This window comes from Triticum dicoccoides, chromosome 4B (genome assembly GCF_002162155.2).
Source record: "Triticum dicoccoides isolate Atlit2015 ecotype Zavitan chromosome 4B, WEW_v2.0, whole genome shotgun sequence".
Taxonomy (NCBI): domain Eukaryota; kingdom Viridiplantae; phylum Streptophyta; class Magnoliopsida; order Poales; family Poaceae; genus Triticum; species Triticum dicoccoides.
The window spans coordinates 330,865,505-330,882,209 of NC_041387.1; positions in this window are offsets into that span (position 1 = coordinate 330,865,505).

Here is a 16,705-nt window from a genome sequence, read left to right on the forward strand (position 1 = left end):
ATCATGTCAATTGACTCATGAAGGGTAGGATGCATAGGATCAACATGAGGTGCACAAGGGCTAGTAATGTACTTGTTCAAATGATATTCATTGAAAATCACAAGCATCTCATTTTCCACTCATGAAAGTACTCTCCATCAAGTATAGGCACTCTATGTCTAAGACTCCCCAAACTAGACTCACCCATCTTCTTCCAATGGTGTTTAAACCAAAGCAATGGAGCCAAAGCTCTTATACCAATTGAAAGGATCGGGAAGAGGTGTCTAGAGGGGGGGTGAATAGACCCTTAACACACAAAGTTGGCCATTTTTAAGTTTTTCAAGTTTAGGTGGATTTTAAGCACAAGTTTAACCATTCGCAATACATATCAAGCAAGCATGCAAAGAGTATATGGGCAGCGGAAAGTAAAGCATGCAACTTGCAAGAAAGTAAAGGGATGGGATTGGAGTGTGCAAACGCAATTGGACACACGGATGTTTTTGGCGTGGTTCCGATAGGTGGTGCTATTGTACATCCACGTTGATGGAGACATCAACCCACGAAGGGTAATGGTTGCGCGAGTCCACGGAGGGCTCCACCCATGAAGGGTCCACGAAGAAGCAACCTTGTCTATCCCACCATGGCCATCGCCCACATAGGACTTGCCTCACTAGGGTAGATCTTCACGAAGTAGGCGATCTCCTTGCCCTTACAAACTCCTTGGTTCAACTCCACAATCTTGTCGGGGGCTCCCAAGTGACACCTAACCAATCTAGGAGACACCACCCTCTAAAAGGTAATAGATGATGTGCTGATGATGAACTCCTTGCTCTTGTGCTTTAAATGATAGTCTCCCCAACACTCAACTCACTCTCATAGGATTGGATTTGGTGGAAAGATGATTTGAGTGGAAAGCCACTTGGGGAAGGCTAGAGATCGAGATTCATATGGTTGGATTGGAATATCTTGGCCTCAACACATGACTAGGTGGTTCTCTCTCAGAAAATGAATAGTTGAAGTGTAGGCACGTTCTGATGGCTTCCCTCACGAATGAGGAGAGGGTGGAGTGGTATATATAGCCTCCACGCAAAATCTAACCGTTACACACAATATTCCAAACTCGGTGGGACCGAATCAGAAAACTTGGTCGAACCAGTCCAGTACATAATGTGATCGTTAGGCAATTTAGGTGGGACCGATATGATCAACTCGGTGGGACGGATGTGCAGGGGTTAGGGTAAAACCTCATCTCGGTTTGGCCGATTACGCAAACTCGGTGGGACCGATTTGGTAATAAGCAAAACAGAGAGTTGGTCAGGCAAACTCGGTGTGACCGATTACATATTTTAGGTGAGGCTGAAAATATTGCAATAGACGAAAGGGAGTTTGCAAGACCATCTTGGTGAGGCCAAGATCCCATCAGTTAGACCGAGGTGACTAGGGTTTCTGGCAGTGGCTATGTCAAATGAACTTGGTGGCGCCGGATGGATCAAATCGGTGGGGCTGAGTTTGACTTTTGGTTTGGGGCATATGTGGATATGAGAAAGTGGTTGAGGGCTTAGGAGCATATCACTAAGCATTTTGAGCAAGCAAGCCATTAAGCAACACCTCATCCCCTTTTAATAGTATTGGCTTTCCTATAGACTCAATGTGATCTTGGATCACTAAAAATAATGTAGAGTCCTGAGCTTTGAGCTTGAGCCAATCCTTGTCTTTAGCATCTTGAAGCGGTTCCACATCTTCTTGTCCATGCCACTCCACTGTTGGACTTATCTTAAATACACTAGATAAAAGTATTAGTCCAACAAGAGATATGTTGTCCTTAATTACGAAAATCACCCAGGGAGCACTTGTGCTGTCATCTGGTCTCTATTGGAACACCGGAGTTTCACCTGTCTGCATGAGCTGTTTAGTGAGCGCATGCAAGTTGCCGCTCCTGCATCTCAGTTTATTCCAAACAACTCTGAAGCAAGCCATAATATATAATTAGCCTCCACCTACACCGGATGGCTCAATGGACAGGCGCACAAGTCGACGTCACTACAGTTTGATTAACTTCAACAGCCAGCTGGGATGAATCGCTGGCCAGATTACTGACACAAATCATATGGGGTCATTTATAACCCGTCAAGCTTCAACATATTCCAGCTTTCCGCTGTTCAACTATATGTCAATTTATATAACGGTCAAGTATGGAGAATCTTAAACCAACTAAACAAGTCATCTTAAGACTCGCGGCTACATGGACATGACTTATCAAATTCAAGAACCCCGGGTCATTGGAGAAAAAATAACTCGGTCACGGAGGCTACTACCACATTTGTCGGGGAAACTGATCCACGAACACCTATGGGGCCGGCGGAACGAGCCCCTTTCGGTTCGGCGGGGGGCGGAGGTCGCACGAAGAGCGGATCGAGGCGAAGCACACGAGCAGTTTACCCAGCTTTGGAGCTCTCCGGAGAGATAATACTCCTACTGCTGCTTGTCTGATTGTATTGTCTTCTTGCTCGAGAGAGAGCTAAGTGTTTTTCTGGCTTCCGAATGAGCCGAACCCCCTCTACGTTGCGCATGGGCCTCCTTTTATATGTTCAAGGGGTCACCGACAGGTGGCAACGCAGAGAAGGGTAAAAGCGTAAAAAGTGTTGCGGTTGGTACACCTACTTGCATAGTCTATTCTACCTAACCCCGACGGCAGGGGACAAAGGCATTAAATGCCCGTCTGTGTCGCCCAAACAGTGCAGAAAGGGACCATCAGGGACGCCACCGTTCGCCACGATGGCGATCTTGTCAACGTCGCATGCCACCGCGCACCGCTGGCTGCACAGCCTCACGCCACGCGCGCCTGGAAAGGCCCCCAGAGCGACACGTTGGCGGATGTGCTGGAGCGTGGGTACAGGGTGGTTACTTGCCGCGGCAAGCGCCTTGCCGCGGTCGTCGTCTTGTGGCGCCCGGAAGCTTGTCGCTCACCAGGCCTCGAGATGCCTTGGTTGATCTTCCCAGCAAGCTCCTCTTGCCGGGGCCTTGTTGCCTTGCCGGGACGCGTGGCGCATCGCGGCAAGTTCCTTGGGATGCCTTGGTTTGAATACTTTGTTCTTGACTGGCTCCAAGGGAATCACGGAGGACCTTGGCGGTCGCCCGGCAAGCCGTGCCGCGGGGTGCTGCAGCTGCCCGTGCACAAGTTCGGGATACTAGGGTACCCCTACTCTAGTACACCGACAGGAGCCCCCGGGCCTGGGCCACACACGGTGCCGAGCGCTGTTGGGCCAGGCCCAAAACAGGGCACGGGCACACACGGCCTGGGTCACGCCGTATCCTGCTCCGTATCCACCGCGCCCTCCCCGAACGGCATGCGTTGAATGCGGCATCGTGGGAGAGATCGTGGGTGGTTTCTTTATTCGGAAGGGCGAAACGTCCGCCCCCTCCCTCTTTATAAGCAGGGGAAACAGGGGCAGTTTGCCCACTTCGCCGGTTGCTACTCCATTCTCCAAAATCTCCGCCGCTCTCCTCCTTCTTCTCAAAGTCGAAAGAGAGCAGCGCTCCGCCCCCCATTTCCACCAGCATCACCAACGCCGCCGATCTCCCCCACCACCTCCGCAATGGCTCCAAAAGCCGACAAGGGGAAGGGCGTGAAGTCGGCTGAGGCGCAGCGGCTCGTGGCGCTGCGGAAGAAGCGGGCCCTCTTCTCCCCTCAGCTCGGTGCGAAGGAGCTGAGGGAGTACTTCTACCTCTTCTGGTTGACGGAGACACGAGCGCATCTGCGCACGAGGGTACTCCAGGCCACCGCTTCGAGACTGGCTCCGAACGGGTACCCCTTTTTCGCGCTGTTCTTCTACTGTGGGCTTTGCCCGCCTTTCTCTGAATTCTTTTGCGACATCATGAACACCTACGGGTTCCGCCTCCTTGACTTCACCCCCAATGCCGTTCTGACCATGGCAGTTTTCGCACATCTGTGCGAAAATTTTGTCGGAGTCCACCCAAACGTAGACCTTTTCCGCCACTTCTTCATGCCTCGGGTTGAGAGAGGAGAGACTCTTGCCGGCGGGATCGCTTGGATCTCGAGAGTCGGCAAGAAGGAAGCATATCTGGAGGGTGAGCTCCGCAGCAAGTGGGAGGAGTGGAGAGCAGAGTGGTGCTGGATCGTCGAGGAGAACCCGCAGCCCTTCACTGCCGTGCACCAAGCCCCAATAGTATGCGGCAATGATTGGAGCAACGTGGCCCCGGAAGATGACAGGCTGAAGATTGCCGTCACCCGCATCCTTCGCCTCAGGCTTGCCGGGCTCACTGTAGGCGCTGTAGGCATAGATTTCCTTCGCCGCCGCATCGCTCCCCTGCAGGAGAGGGGGAGACCCACCTGGGAGTTCAAGAACTCGGCGGATATCATGAGGCTGCGCCCGGGCCTCAACTTTAACTTCACCGTCCTGGAGCTGGATGCGATGCTCCTGGAGCTGTTCAAACGCGATCCTCAGCATCCATTCATGTTGCCGAGGACTGTTGTTCCGTTGTGCAACAATTCTTCGCTCAACCAGATCCGCGCAATGATGCCATTGTGCGATTCGCACGGAATCGCTCCAACTTGGCAAGAACCTGCGGATGACGTCGTGCGGGCGTTCTTCGACGACTTGGTAGAAGTGCCGGTCCGCACTGATGAGCAGAAGAGCCTCACCCGCGACACCACTGATAACGAGATGCAGTGCATCGCCACCAGGCTGGAAGAGGTGGCGGCAGCAGTTGCCGCGGGCGAGTTCGGGTTCACCGTGGAGGAGGCGGAGGCAGCAGAGGCGGCAAGCCTTGCCGAGCGCGAGGAGTTTGCCGGCGAGGAAGATCTTGCCGGCCCTGAAGCTGAGCCGAGCGAGCCCGGCGAGGAAGAGCCCGAGCCTTCAGACAGCTTGCCGTAGGTGGAGCCCCCGGCCCCGCCAAGAAGGCGTCTCCGCAAGGCTGCGGACATAGCGGGGCGGCAGACGGGTCCACAGCCGCCGAGCCGCGCGACACGCTCTACCGCGGCAAGCACCGTTGCCGCGGGAGCGCCTCACGCTGCTGCGGCAACTGGAGCGGGGTCTTCCCGGTCCGCCGCTGCTGCTCTTGCCAAGCGGGCGAGGGAGCCTACTCCTCCGCCTCGCCGCACCGGAGGCGAGCCGGACTTCGATCTCTCCGCGCTCAGCTCCGACGACGAAGAAGTAGAGTAAGATCCCCTTGTTGTCCTCGTAGTTCTTCAATTCTCGCTATCTTGTTGCTTTTGTCTTGTATCTGACTTGGTTCGATCTGAATCCATTCCTTGTCAGGACGCTGGCCCAGAGAGCGGCGAAGAGAGCCAAGGCCCCGGTGATTGTCATCGAAGATGATCCCACCGTGTCAGCAGGGGGTGTGTCTGAGACCACCTTGACGGACCCGGCAACTACTCCCCAAAGCAGCCCCCAGCGCAGCCCCCAGCGTAAGTTTATAATTTACTTCCTGCCGTCAGGCGCGCATGGGTGCTCTTTTCTCTACTGATATCTTGACTGTTGATTTGTGTAGGAGCAGAACAGCCTCACCAGGAGTGCCCAGAAGCTGCTCCCGAAGCACCGTCTGCTTCGACTACGCCGCCAAGGGAGGAGTCCCCGGCGAGGGAGCGCTCTCCGGCAAGGGAGAACTCTCCGGCAAGGGACAGTTCTCCGGCAAGGGACGGCACCAGCGATCCTCCGGCGGTTGAGACTGCGACCGCAGATCCCAGCACAGGTAATCTTCTTGCCTGAAAACTTCCCTTGGGTTCTTCTTCTTCTGAATTTCCTTTCTTGGATTTTTGCTTGACTTTTCTCCCTTTTTTGTTCCTCAGATCCATCTGCCGCGGAGCCAATGGAAACCGAGGACGCCGGCAAGGAGAACGCGCGCGGCAACAACAACGACGCCGCCGCCACCGAAGAAGAGGCCGGTGCTGATGATCCCGCCGGCGAAGAGGCCGCCAAGGCTGCCACCACAGAAGCGGGCGAGGGATCCGGCGATCGCACTGACGGCCCCGAGGCCACAGGAGCGCCAGGCGCTACGCCGACCGCCGATCCCTCCGCCGATGCTGCAGCGCCAGGCTCCGAAGAGCCCCAGTCCGGCGCCTATTTGAAGGCCGGCGATGTCATCTTCATCAAGCTCCCCTGGGCGTCGAGCTCCAGGGTGCCGATCAAAGGAGAAACCTTCGACGAAGAGGTGCTCGCCTCCGCTGGGCTGGCGCTTGTCGACGTGCCAAGCAGCAGCAACGATAAGTCTGAGGAGGAGCGGCTGCTGCGGAAGCTGCTGTCGCTCTACCGCGCCCGACAAGCCAAGCTGGCGTCGTGAGAAGCACTTGTTGCAAGGGCGGGAGTTGACATTGAGAAGCGCGCGGAGGAGCTCCGGGGCCTCAGGCAGGAAACTCTCCGGTCCTTGGCGGAGGAGCGGGAGCAACTTCTCGAGGAGCGGAAAGCCTTCCTCCTCGAGAAGGCTGAAGCTGAAGAGAAGCAACGGCTTGTCGCCGAAAACTTATTCGCGCAGGAAGGAGAGCTGGCGCAGCGCAAGGTCAATCTTGACAGCCACGAGGAGGAGCTTGCCGCGCGCGAGCAAGCGATTGGCGGGGCCCTCAAGGAAGCAAAGGACGCCGCCGCAGCTGCTGAGGCCGCCAAGAAGGAGCTGGAGGTGAAGGTAGCGCAGCTGGAGGCTGATCTCCGGGCGAGCGGCGAGAAGCTCGCTGCGCTCAAGCGTGAGCGCGAGAAGGATGCTACCGCTCATGGTGAGCTGCAAGGCCTTCTCGCAGAGAGGAGCAAGGAGCTCAGCGCCGCCAAGGATTTCAATGCGGATCTCGAGCTGAAGCTGGCCACGTTGACTCAGACGCTGGACGGCGCCAAGGAGCGGGAGGTGGCCTTGTCGGAGAAGATCAAGGCCGACGAGGCGCTGCTGGCGAATGCTGCTGCCACCCACGACGCCTTCAGGGAGACGGTGGAGCATTGGACTGAAGGTCTTGTGGATGCTGCCGCTGCCATCGACGGGGAGTTGGCGCAGCTGGGGATAGAGGATTTTGGGTATCCCTCCGACGAGCATCTCCAACCCAGCGCCAAGCTCAGCCTGTTCTTCAAAGGCGTGGCGACGACCCTCCAGCGACTCCGGGAGAGGATCCCAAAGCAGCTGGCCGACGAGTCGCGCAGGATTTGCGCGGGGGCTCTCCAGAAGGTGCTGATGAAGGTGGCGTTCCGCAATCCAGGCCTCAACCCCACCAACGTCCTCAAATCCTTGCCGCCGGATGCTGATCGGGATGCGCTCATGGCCCTTGTCGCACCCATTGTGGACAAGGTGAGCGAGATCAAGAGGGTTGAGGGCGATCGCATAGATTAGGCCGCCCGTTTCTTTTTCTCCTTGTCGCTGCTGGCCATATTATGAGATCAATCTGTTAGAGCCGCGACAAGTTATCTTGTAATATAACTCTATTTCTGGTATCAATTGCTACGTTATTTCCTTTACTAGATTCCTTCCTTTGTATGTTTTTACGCTACGCTTTTAGGGAACTTGTCGGCACAGGCACCTTTGCCGCGAGCGCTGAGTGCGGGACATCAGCAGCCTGCTGGCGATGCCGCTTCCGACAAGAAACCTTGTCGCAACTAGTCGCAGCTCACTTAAGTTGTTGAGCGGACTCGAAACAAAGTAAGGGCGCAACTAGCTATGAGTTGGTTCCTCCGCGAACAGGTTTTCCATACAAAGCACGGTCGTTCGAGGAAGATAACTTAAAAATTTAAAAACTGATTGCTCAAACTTTGGCAACTTAGCTTTTCTGTCGTTTGCTTTCCGGCAAGGCGAAACTTGCTTGAACGATGCCTGGTCCACATCATAATCTTCTCCTTTCCCCCCGGCAAACTTGTGTGCGAGGGAACCTTGCTTTCCTTTATTAGAAAAAGAAAGAAGAGAAAATAAAGATATGGTGCCTTTCGGCTCGTTATTGCTTACCGGGGGTAGGTGCTGCACAAAGTGTCAGATAATGCATGCAAATATAAAGTAGAAAGCATGAAATTGACAAGATGTGCGGAGCACATGAGCTTTACTTATGCACGGGATCTGCACCCGGCTTTGTACAAAGGATTACATGCAACATCGGCAAGACTTGTACAAAAGGTGGTTGCCGGAACGGGTTCCGGCAACCGCGCCCTACGGGTAAAACTTACGAAGATGCTCAATGTTCCAGGAGTTCCCCACCGGAGTGCCATCTTCGGTCTCAAGGCGGACAACGCCAGGCCTAGTGACTCATTTCACCCGGTAAGGGCCTTCCCACTTTGGCGTCAACTTGTTGGAATTCTTGGCGGACTAAACGCGCCGAAGAACAAGGTCGCCTTCCTCGAAGCTTCTGGCATTATCTTTGCGGCTATGGTAGCGGCGCAAAGCTTGCTGGTATCGAGCAGCTCGTACAGCAGCCTGAAGACGGTCCTCCTCAAGGAGCAGCGCGTCATCTTGCCGCAGCTGCTCTTGCTCAAGCTCATCGTAAGCGAGCACTCGAGGCGACCCGTATACGAGTTCCGTGGGGAGAACTGCCTCTGCTCCATAGACTAGAGCGAAAGGTGTCTGGCCAGTGGCTCGATTTGGCGTCGTCCTGATCGACCAAAGAACCACCGGCAGCTCCTCGATCCAGTTCCTTCCGCACTTGCGCAGCCTGTCGAAAGTTCTGGTCTTGAGCCCACGCAGCACTTCAGCATTTGCCCTCTCTGCTTGACCATTGCTTCTTGGATAAGCAACAGAAGCGAAGCAGACCTTGGCGCCAAGGTCTTGGACATACTGCATGAAGGTGCGGCTCATGAATTGCGTGCCGTTGTCGGTGATGATCCTGTTAGGGATCCCTAAACGGGAAACAATCGACCTGAAGAACTTGACTGCTGACTGTGCTGTCACCTTCCTCACTGGTTCCACTTCCGGCCACTTTGTGAACTTGTCGATTGCAACGTACAAGTACTCAAAGCCCCCGACAGCTCGGGGAAAGGGACCGAGGATATCGAGCCCCCAGACCGAAAATGGCCAGGATAAAGGGATCGTCTGGAGAGCTTGAGCTGGCTGGTGTATCTGCTTGGAATGGAACTGGCATGCTTCACACTTAGTTACTTGTGCAGTTGCATCCTGGAGGGCTGTCGGCCAAAAGAAACCTTGCTGGAACGCTTTGCCGGCAAGTGCTCTTGCGCCAATGTGGTGACCACATATGCCTCCATGTATCTCTGCCAACAGCTTTTGTCCGTCTTCCCGGTGAATACGCTTCAATTTCACACCGTTGAGTCTTCTTCTGTACAGTGTGTTGTCAACAAACTGGTACATACTTGACTGCCGGGCTACTTTTTCCGCTTCTTCTTGCTCTTCGGGAAGTTCTCCTGTCTGAAGGAAATGGACAATCTGCTGTGCCCATGTTGGAGCTTGCGGCTCGACAACAAGGACTAAAGGCACATCTGCTGCTGCGGGAACATCCGCCTCTACAGCAAGGACTTGCGGCCCTGCCGGAGCTTGATGTTCCCCGTCAAGCTTGCCGGAGCAAAACTTGTCGGGAGTGTCTGCTTCAACGGAACAAACCCTGAGGCTTGTCGGAGCAGACTGCTCCTCATCATCCTTGGTGTTGATCTTGGTGACCTTCTTGGCAGCGGCTTCGGGAAGCTCTGCCGGAAAGTAGTCACCAGAAATCAACTTCCTCTTCTTGCTCTGTCCAGTTGATGATGTTACGGATGGTTGAGTCAGCTTGAGCACAAAGATCCCTGGTTCCACAGGTAACTTAAGTGCGGCGCACATTGACAGGCCATCAGCAATGTCGTTCTAAGCTCTCGGAACATGTTCCATCTGCAGGCCGTCAAAGTGCTCTTCTAGCTTCCTCACTTCATCAACGTAAGCTTCCATCAATGGCTCTGATAATTCTTGTTCACTTGGCGGACGACAAGCTATGAGTTACCCCTGACAACGAGCTTCTTGATCCCAAGGTCCGCTGCGATCCTGAGACCGGCAAGCAATCCTTCATACTCTGCAGTATTGTTTGTTGCTTGCTCCTTGGGAAAGTGCATCTGGACTACGTACTTGAGGTGCTCTCCGATGGGTGCAACAAGTAGCACGCCTGCACCGGCGCCTTGCAGCGAGAAGGCACCATCAAAGTACATCAGCCACTCTTTGCTTGCCTCCTTGACGGGGATGCTCATTTCCGGAATTTCTTCATCTGGTGTTGGCGTCCACTCTGCTATGAATTCTGCCAATGCTCTGCTTTGGATAGTCGAAGTGCTCTCAAACTTGAGGCCAAAGCTTGACAGTTCCAGCGCCCACTCGACAATCCTGCCTGTTGCTTCTGGATTTTGCAGTATCCTCTTCAGCGGAAAACGAGTGACGACTGTGATCTCATGTGCTTGGAAGTAATGGCGCAGCTTTCTCGAGGCCATGAGAAGGCCAAAAAGCAATCTCTGCACACCAGAGTACCTTGATCTAGCTCCCTGCAGAAGGGAACTGACAAAGTAAACTGGGCGCTGCACCATTCTCTTCTGCATCTTCTCATGCTCCTGCGCAGATCCATCCTTGTCGGGACCAGAGCTTGCCGGTGAAGTCCTCTGCTTGTCGCTGGATGCATCTGCCGTGGTTGCTGGCTCATCATCCGCCTCCCTCTCCGCCACTAACGCAGCACTAACCACTTGATTGGTTGCCGCTATATACAGCAGCAACTTCTCTTGTGGTTTAGGTGCGACAAGTGTTGGGGTGGAGGACAGGTATCTCTTCAAGTCCTGCAGCGCAGCCTCCGCCTCCGGAGTCCATTTCATTGGACCTGCCTTTTTCAAAATTTTGAAAAATGGCAGGGTGCGCTCAGCAGACCTAGAGATAAACCTGCTGAGAGCAGCTACGCAACCGGTAAGTCTTCGTACATCCTTGACGCGCTTTGGTGCTTCAATCTGCTCAATGGCCTTGATCTTGTCGGGATTGGCCTCAATTCCGCGTTGAGACACAAAGAACCCGAGAAGCTTGCCGGAGGGGACTCCAAACACGCACTTCTTGGGGTTAAGCTTGAGGTTGATCTTGCGCAGATTTGCAAAGGTTTCGTCTAAATCTTGGATCAAAGTTGCTTTGTCCTTGCTCTTGACCACTATGTCATCCATGTAGGCTTCCACATTTCTGTGCATTTGCGGTTCAAAAGCGTCATGGACTACCCTTGCAAATGTTGAACCAGCATTCTTCAAACCGAAAGGCATCCGTACGAAACAATATGTGCCACATGGGGTAATGAATGCGGTCTTCTCCTCATCCTCTTCTGCCATGAAGATCTGATGATATCCTGAGTATGCATCAAGAAATGAAAGCAAGTCACATCCGGCCGTGGAGTCAACAATCTGGTCGATGCGCGGCAAGGGAAATGGGTCTTTGGGACAAGCTTTATTAACATCGGTAAAGTCGATACAAAGCCTCCATTTCTCGTTTGCCTTACGCACGACTACAGGATTGGCCAACCACGTAGGATGGAGCACTCCTCTGACAAGGCCTGCTGCTTCCAACTTCTTGATTTCTTCTGCAATGAATTCTTGGCGCTCCAATGCCTATTTCCTGACTTTCTGCTTGACGGGTCACGCATGAGGACAAACGGCAAGATGGTGCTCGATTACTTTCCTGGGAACACCGGGGATGTCAGACGGTTGCCATGCAAACACGTCGACGTTCGCCCGCAGGAAAGCAACGAGCGCGCTTTCCTATTTAGGGTCGAGAGTGGCACTGATGGTGAAGGTACCACTAGTGCCGTCCTCTTTGGCGGACACCTTCTTGGTCTCTGGTGGAGCTGCCATTGTATTCTTACACTTGCCGGTGGAGCTCGATGGTGCGTCCTCGATGGTAGCGCACCACTCCGAAGAGGTGCGCTTGCCGGAGTGGGCATCAGAGCTCTTGCCGGACTTGGTCTTCTTCTTCGCCCCGGGAGCTTCAGCGGCAAGTGACTTGCGACCTGTGGCGGCTGCTGCTTCCCAGTAGATCTTGTCGGCGCAGATAAGGGCATCCTTCTTGTCGCCAGGGACAGAGATGACACTTATCGGGCCTGGCATCTTCAGAACATTGTATGCATAGTGAGAGGCTGCCATGAACTTGGCGAGTGCTGGACGGCCAAGTATCCCATTGTAAGGCAATGGGAAGTCAGCAACGTCAAAAGTGATCCTCTTAGTCCTGAAGTTCAACTCGCTGCCAAATGTTACCGGCAACGTGATCTTTCCCTTCGGCTTACTCCTTCCCGGATTGATTCCTTGAAATGTGCCGGTCTCTTCGAGCTCGCCATCAGGGATATGAAGCTTCTGGAGTACCGCGGAGGAGATCAAGTTCAAGCCGGCCCCGCCGTCAACTAGCATCTTAGTGACCTTGAGGTTGCGGATAGTTGGTGAAACCAACATCGGCAAGCACCCGACCGCAGTTATGCGATCAGGGTGGTCCTCAATATCAAAGATGATAGGCGTGCTGGACCATTTCAGAGGCTTGCGTGACTCAACGGGTGGTTCTGCTGCATTGACTTCCCACACCCACTGCTTGAGCTGGTGGTGTGAAGTATGCAGAGAAGCACCACCGTCAACGCACAGGACCTCTGTGGCTTTCTGGAACTCCCGCTCATCGGTCTCATCTTCATCCATATCTTCATCGTTGTCGTCATCTTCATCCTTGTCGCGGCCGCGGGGAGGTCTGTCTCCTTGCTGCTGCTTGGCCTTGCCGCGGCGCCCTCCTCGGCCGGGATGTTTCTTGCTAGCTCCTCCAGCACCTTCCTGGGCTTTCTCCTTGTCGCGCCGCTCGTATTCAGCCTTTTGCTGCTCAACAAGCTGCTCGACCTTCTTGCAGCTCTGGAGGTCATGGCCCTTGGTGCGGTGGATCTTGCAGTATTGCTTGTTGGTGCCGTCCTGCTTGTCGGCGACCGCCACATCTGCGGCAACCTCCTTGCCGGAGCTACCAGCTTTGGGTTTCTTGCCGGACTGCTCAACGACCAGCACCTCTTTGCCTTTCTTCTTCCTGTTGTTCTGCCGCCGGTTTTTCTTTGCCGGGGCAGTGTCCTCACTATCATATCCTCCTACTCCTGTATTCTCTCCGGGGAGTTTCCTCCCTTCTTCAGCACGTGCACACTTGTCATCCATGGCATATAGCTCGCTGACATCTCTGATCTTGCACATCGCCATCTCCTCCTGCATCCTGCGGTTCCGCATGTTCTGATGGAACGCGCTGATTACCGCAGCAGGGTGGACATCTGGGATGTTGTGTTGTACACGGCTGAATCTCTGAATGTACTTGCACAGGGGCTCTCCTTCCTTCTGGGCGAGCAGATGAAGGTCACTCTCTTGGCCATGAGGCTTGTGGCCGCCTGTAAAGGCGCCGACAAACTGATGGCATAGATCTGCCTAGGAGGATATGGAGTTGTCCGGCAAGTGCATGAGCTAGGATCTGACGTTGGGCTTGAGCACCAGTGGGAAGTAGTTGGCAAGTATCTTGTCGTCCCGCCCCCCAGCAGCTTGCACTGCAATGGTGTAGATGCTGAGGAACTCCGACGGATGCGTCTTGCCGTCGTACTTCCCCGGTACGTCTGGCTTGAAATTCTTCGTACTGGGCCACTGGACTTGCCGCAGCTCACGAGTGAACGCAGGGCAACCTACCGCGTATGGCAAGTCGCCTGGTTCCCCTGGCGCATGCTCGTCAACAGAGGGCCCAGCGCACTTGTCGGATTGACGTCGCGCTTCTCTCCGGCGCTCGATGCGAGTACGAGCATCTTCTTGCTGTCGTTCGTGAAGAACTTGGTGCTGATCGCGACGAGCTCGTGGATCTGACGATGCGGTGGAGTCGCTGTCGAGGTGGATCCGACGAGTTGGCGATCTTTGCCTTCGGGATGGAGAGTGCATGGTGGTTGCACCCCCACCGGTTTCGTCCCCACCGGCTCGTGCCTGGCAGTCCTGCTGCGGCCGCGATGCACTTGGCTGCCGCGAAGTGTCGCCGTTGGCAAAGCCGATGAGACTCTGAATGGTGGCCCTCCATTGGTCGATCTTGTCTTCCACTGGAGGGTAATCCAGGAGCAGTTGAGCTCGCGCCAAAGCTTCTGCTGGAGTGGTGGGTGGCAGTGGCGAACGGTGCGAGGAGCGGGATATGCTCGGACTTCTAACTATGTTAGAAGGAGCAGTATCTCGTCCAGGCGACCGTGCCTCGCTCGTGCCATCATGTTGGCGCGCATGCTGGTCTTGAGCACCCCAAGATCCACCAGCTCGATCTTGGCCCAACAAACATATGGTACTGCGAGTACCATGACGTTGTCGGTCCTGCGTCTCTTGAGATGGGCGCGGTACATGTACGGTCGCCGAGGTTTGTGCAGCCTTGTCCTTGGACCTGGCGGCATCGTGAGTTTCCTCGTCGACGTCCGTTCTTCCGCCGGCGTCTACTCCACCACCCGTTTGCTCCGGTGGTGGTGGAAGTGACGTGGACGGAGCAGCTGCCGCCGAAGTCTTCTTCTTCGGTGGCGTGTCGATGAAGAAAATGAAGATTTAGCTCGTGTGAACGCCGGACCAGGTTCACGCAATCTCGACGCCCCCTACCTGGCGCGCCAAAGATGTCGGGGAAACTGATCCATGAACACCTATGGGGCCGGAGGATCGAGCCCCTTTTGGTTCGGCGGGGGGCGGAGGTCTCACGAAGAGCGGATCAAGGCGAAGCACACGAGTAGTTTACCCAGCTTCGGAGCTCTCCGGAGAGATAATACTCCTACTGCTGCTTGTCTGATTGTATTGTCTTCTTGCTCGAGAGAGAGCTAAGTGTTTTTCTGGCTTCCGAATGAGCCGAACCCCCTCTACGTTGCGCATGGGCCTCCTTTTATATGTTCAAGGGGTCACCGACAGGTGGCAACACAAAGAAGGGTAAAAGCGTAAAAAGTGTTGCGGTTGGTACACCTACTTGCATAGTGTATTCTACCTAACCCCGACGGCAGGGGACAAAGGCATTAAATGCCCGTCTGTGTCGCCCAAACAGTGCAGAAAGGGACCGTCAGGGACGCCACCGTTCGCCACGATGGCGATCTTGTCAGCGTCGCATGCCACCGCGCACCGCCGGCTGCACAGCCTCACGCCACGCGTGCCTGGAAAGGCCCCCAGAGCGACACATTGGCGGATGTGCTGGAGTGTGGGTACAGGATGGTTACTTGCCCGGGCAAGCGCCTTGCCGCGGTCGTCGTCTTGTCGCGCCCGGAAGCTTGTCGCTCACCAGGCCTCGAGATGCCTTGGTTGGTCTTCCCGGCAAGCTCCTCTTGCCGGGGCCTTGTTGCCTTGCCGGGACGCGTGGCGCGTCGCGGCAAGTTCCTTGGGATACCTTGGTTTGAATACTTTGTTCTTGACTGGCTCCAAGGGAACCACGGAGGACCTTGGCGGTCGTCCGACAAGCCTTGCCGCGGGGTGCTGCAGCTGCCCGTGCACAAGTTCGGGATACTAGGGTACCCCTACTCTAGTACACCGACAACATTGGTGAAAATTCAAAAGGCTGTCAGACAATTTTCGGTTTAAAAAGTGCCTGGTAGTCAAAAAAGTTTCGGCTCAATAGAAGAGTTCCGGGTTACAAGAAAAGATGTCGGTTCAACATCTAGTTCAAAAGGAATTCATCTCTCGCAAGTTTGAGTTATCAAAAAATTAAAGGTTTCCAAAGAGAGCTTCTTGTAGTGCGCAGTTCAAACATTTGTATCCTGCCCTATTGGCTTATCACATGATGGGTCACTTGGGGTCTTCCTGCTCAATGAGAATAGCTATACTTACCCTCTTGATCCAGCTTGCATGCCTTGTTACAACTCACTTGGGGGCTACCTGCCCAAATTAAAGGTTACCAAAGAGAACTTGATGCAGTGCGCAGTTCAAACATAGGTAACCTGCCTTGAGAGCTCATTATAGGTCACTTGGGGGTTTCCTGCTCGCTGAGCATAGCTGTGACTACCCTCTTGGTCTAGCTTGCACGCCTTGTTACAAATGACTTGGGGGCTTCCTGCTCATTGAGCATAGCTATGACTACCATATTGATCTGGCTTACCAGCCTTGTTCCGAACGACTTGGGGGCTTCTTTCCCAAGTTAAAATGTTACCAAAGAGAACTTGCTACAATGTGCAGTTCAAACATAGGTAACCTGCCTTGATGGCTTATTACATGTCACTTGGGGTTTTCCTGTTCAATGAACATATCTATATTTACCCTTTTGATCTGCTTGGACACCAGGTGTATTCACCAAAAATCCGGGTTATCCTACCTTGTATGTCTACCACTCCGCCAATGTAATCCTGGAATGGCCCACCGTATTTTTGACAGTTAATCTTATAAAGACCTTGAACTTGTCAAAGTTAAAACGACGATTGGTCATGTGAGGCCCGACTTACATGTTTAAATGAAGGATTAACTTAATGACTGTGTGGCCCATGAACAACACTTGATATTGAGGTTTGGCAGCCTATGAAAGCCTTGTTTTTCTTTTTTTGATTTGTTATTTTCTTTCAACATTGTTTTGGGTTCATATCATTGTACCATATTGAAATAAGGTTTGAAACGATTCAGGCCATGTAGCCTTAATCCTTATGGCTCATATTTGAGTATATCTGGGGTTTTTGATAACCCGTTCTGGCTTTGGATGTTAAGTCGCCAGTATACTTGGACTATGCAATTGGAAGTGATGTGTTATAAGTCTTTGGGTTATCACCATCATTGGATTTGGCGATGTAAGACGACAATTTGAGCCAATTTTTCCAGGTCATGTAGCCTTGATTCTATGACTCATATTTGTG